Here is a 4,488-nt window from a genome sequence, read left to right as displayed (position 1 = left end):
TGGGGGGTTAGTAAGCAATAGAGGTGGCTAAAATTTTGTAGTGCATGTAGGCAGGAAACAGAATCACTCAAAAAAGCCCTAGTGGTCAGTGGTTAAAATGCTGGACTGCTAACTCAAAGGTCAGGAGTTCGAACCCACCAGAAGCTCTGAGAAAAAAAAAAGATGTGATACTTTCATCAATATTTACAACCATACGAACCCAATGGGTCCCTTCTTCTCTGCTCTACAGGTTGCTATGCATCAGCATCGACTCCACAGCAGTGGTAGGAATAGCTAGAACGCCTCAGAGTAAGACTCAGTTGTCAAAGATGGTACTTGATTGGGTGTATAAGCAGAGACTGCAAACTTGTATGATTACCATTCTTTGTTGAGAGAATGTGTCCAGCATGCAGAGAAGACTGCAAAATGAGGAGATATAGGACCCATTGCCAGGATGCCTCTTAGGTCCCTGGAACCAAGGTGAGACCACAGGAAAGTTTTCCCAGCAAGACCTAGCAGGTAAGGTTTATCACTAGTGCCAGAGTGAGGAAGCCCAGGAGATTGATTTCAGAAACTATTGCTTGTCGTTATCAAGTACGGAATCATCTCTGCCTAGTGAAACACGTGTAGTTCTCATTAGAGTGGATTCAGTCAATCTCAACAAAAATTTTTTCTCTACCATATCCAGAGTTACAGTATCTCCCCAAGTTTTAATTTTATAGATAGGTGTACTGGTAGCTTCTACCTGATTCTTTCAATCACAATTTTATGCTGGGGATGGGGGGGGAGGGGAAAATTCATATAAACAGCACCCTTGACAGAATGTTACCTTAATAAGGCTTAACGGCTCGTCCTGGGTACTCCCTGTTACCGTGGTGTAAGAAGAAGCCAGAGCCTCATAGAAGCTTTAGAGCTTCGCAATCTAGACCTTCCCTAACTTTTCATGTGAATCTCTCTGCCATCACAGCCTTGCTTTGAGCTCAGGGGATACAGAGTCCCTTCTCTCTGAAATAACCTAAAGCTCTTTGTGCCTAGGCTGCATACATGTATTCATTTCCTGCTTTGGTTTTCACAGGGTCTCCGCTTCCAACTCATTAATCATTTTCATTATTCTCCTCAAGACTCTCCGGATTCTATCCCTGCTCCTCACAGTCGCAGAGCCCAAAATTAGACTCCGTAAGTACCCGGCCCAATGCCAAGTCCAATAAGATGACATTCTCATGAATTCTGCCTGTGTGAGATTGACAATTAATGAACGCATGATGCGATGCCAAGATCTCAGAGAAAAACCAAATATGCTACCTGATTCCTGGGTAAAAGTAAGTACACAAACTGAGTTGGGAAGCAGCTGTTTGCCAGCACCCAAAATCCAAAAAATGTGTCTAAGGTTCTAAATGGTATTGATGACAAGACCACCACTCCCCCTGCCGTCACCACCAATGACACCATATGTTTCTTCTCGTTTAATATTTATAAATAAAGGGACTCTGAGAAGGATGAGAGCAGAGATAACAACAGAAATAGCAATCGGAAGGTAACATGGAAAGAATAATTGTTCGGCTATTTTGCAGGATAGTAAAGTGGATCAAAGAAGTCAAGGAAGGGGCCTCTTAAAAAAGAAAAAAAAGAAAGTGGTTCAGTTCAGTAGAGACACAGTTCCAGAGACAGAGAGCCATAGCGCCATTCAATCCTACCTTGTTTGCCATATGCAATCTGTCTCCTACAAATCAGGAGTTGCCCTGGGGACGAGGAACCACAAGCTGAATTGTAGGAGGCAGCGTATATATGGTAAACAAGTTAGGATTAGAGAGTTATGTAAGAGTTTTCTGAGGATTGGGCATTTTGAAGAATTCTGCAGACTTCAGGGGCACTGGGACTGTTTCTAATTGTAGGGTAACTTGGCCTAGGGATGATTAGTATGGGTGCAAAGTACCCCAAGAGTGTGAGAACCTAATTAGGGGAGTGGTTAGAGCATACACTTAATTGGTTACTGAAAAGGGGAACAGTCCAGCCTCCAGCTAGGCTGTCAATACTACATGGAGGCAGGATCTTAAGAAAATGATATTATAGTTAAAGTCAAGTACGTATGGCATAAACTCTTGAGGATGAATAGATCATGAGAAGCACCTAAAGACCACACTTCTGAGTATGAAATTTGACCCTACCACTTACCAACTATTTGACAATCAGATAGCTATCCAGTCTCTCCATCTATGTTCCCCAATTATAAAGTGAGGAACATGGCTGGTACATCACAGAGTTTGAGAGTGATGGAATGAGTTAACATTTGTGAAAGACTAAAGCTTAGTTTTGAAACAGTTATTCTACATGTGCTTATCTTTTTAAAGACTCATCATTTGATTAAAATAAACAGGTAGAAAGGTCAATTACACCAACCTTGAAGTTGAATCATGAGAGAAAAATGAAAATCATCGACAGCTGTTTTATAAACAGAAAGTATAAACTCTTGATCCACATTGTAGCCTTGCCATTGATGTTTTCAAGGAATCTTAGTAAATTCTATGTTTGAGCACACTTGACAATTGGGGAAATTTAAGAAAAGCATGTGGCAGAGAGCAAATGACCAACTCCTTGTCTCGGGTCCTGTCACCTGGCACTCCTCTGAGCAAGAGACAGAATCCATCCAGTCTGAGTCTTTGTTGAAGTCATTTACTTTAACCATGAACTAATCCCAAAGTATTTGAAATGCTCAGCTTCCACAGAATGTCATAGTGAAGCACAGGTTCATCAGTATTCTTACATAGGAAGACTGGCACACAGGCTATCACTCAGTTCTCATAAATGGTTATTCATAGGGATATTGATTATGCAATAAGGAATCTAAACATGAGTTGACTTGGGCTTGCTCACAAATCTATAGTAGGCGAGTTCACATACGTTTCACCACATCTCTGGTGGAAAACCTGTGAAACTGTTCTCAACGGAATAGTCAGTAAGCACAAGTGAACCCTGGTCTACTTTTCTTATTGGCTACTCTGCCCTTGTCAGGAATTGTAAGTTTGAAAAGAAACCTTTGGTCTATCGAAAAACATTGTGGTGCTTGGAGCGAGACAGATACTTGCCATACCACCTAGAAGTAAAATCTTTGATGGAGTGGGGAAAATGTGAAATAGTTCACTCTTGATTAGCAATTAAGCACAAGGATTGTGTTGGCACAGTGGAGTACGTATTGGGCTGCTAGCTACACCGTCAGCAGTTCACACCCAAGAGCTGCTCTGTGGGGAAAAGATGAGGCTTTCTGTCTCGGTAAGATGTGGAGTCACAGCAAACCCAAAGGGGCACTTCTACTCTGTCCTTTTTGGCTGCTATGAGTCAGAATAGGCTTGATGGCAGTGAGTTTGGGTTTGGAAGGACTGCCGTACGAGTGCGCCATGGACGTGGGCGAGCTCGTGGGGCTGGGCGACGTGATGGACGCACTGCAGCTGGGGCCCAACGGCGGCCTGCTCTATTGCATGGAGTACCTCGAAGCCAACCTGGACTGGCTGCAGGCCAAGCTCAGCCCCTTCCGTGGCCACTACTTCCTCTTCGATTGCCCTGGCCAGGTGGAGCTCTGCACGCACCACGGCGCCCTGCAAGCAACATCTTCTCCCAGATGGCGCGGTGGGACCTCAGGCTGACTGCTGTCCACCTGGTCGATTCTCACTACTGCACGGACCCGGCCAAGTTCATCTCAGTCCTGTGCACCTCCCTGGCCACCATGCTACACGTGGAGCTGCCCCATGTCAACCTCCTCTCCAAGCTGGACCTCATCGAGCACTACGGGAGACTGGCCTTCAACCTGGACTACGATACAGAGGTTCTGGACCTCTCCTACCTGCTGGACCACCTGGCCTCTGAGCCATTCTTCCGCCACTACCGCCAGCTCAATGAGAAACTAGTGCAGCTCATTGAAGACTACAGCCTGGTCTGCTTCATCCCTCTCAACATCCAGGACAAGGAGAGCATCCAGCGAGTGCTACAGGCTGTGGATAAAGCCAATGGCTACTGCTTCGGGGTCCAAGAGCAGCGCAGCCTGGAGGCCATGATGTCTGCCACAATGGGAGCCGACTTCCATTTCTCCTCCACACTGGGCATCCAGGAGAAGTACCTGACTTACCTTGTTTATTAGGTAGTCTAAAAATGATTATCTTTCATGACCTTCATAGAGAGTGTACAACAGAGCAGTAAGGAATTACTACCAGTCCTCTTTCCTAAAGCTGCAAGTGTTGCTTTATCAGCCTTAATAGTTAAAGGAATTGTGACAGGACATTGCCTTAAGTGTTGGGCTGTTATCCAAAAGGCTGCGTTTGAATTCACTCGCTACCGTGCAGGAAAGATACAGCAGTGGCTTACTCTATGAAGCAGGGCTACACTCTCCTGCAGAGAAACTGAGTCAGTATTTACTCCACTGCACTGAGGTCAGTTTTGAGGGTTTATTAAACATTTAAAGTTAAAATTGTATTTTCTATTTCATTTAAAAGTCACAGAAAGAGTAGAAGAGTCCAGACA

At 44.6% G+C, this 4,488-nt stretch overlaps 1 pseudogene; it reads left to right on the top strand.

Annotated features, from left to right (window-relative positions):
* Positions 1–3,326: 3,326 nt before the first annotated feature.
* Positions 3,327–4,108, top strand: LOC101638466 (annotated as a pseudogene).
* Positions 4,109–4,488: the final 380 nt, after the last annotated feature.

The sequence above is a fragment of the Echinops telfairi genome, unplaced genomic scaffold (assembly GCF_000313985.2).
Source record: "Echinops telfairi isolate 266 unplaced genomic scaffold, ASM31398v2 ScPeMD7_7420;HRSCAF=8458, whole genome shotgun sequence".
NCBI lineage: Eukaryota > Metazoa > Chordata > Mammalia > Afrosoricida > Tenrecidae > Echinops > Echinops telfairi.
Note: the sequence above shows the minus strand (reverse complement) of the source record. Positions and strands in the feature narration are given on the sequence as shown.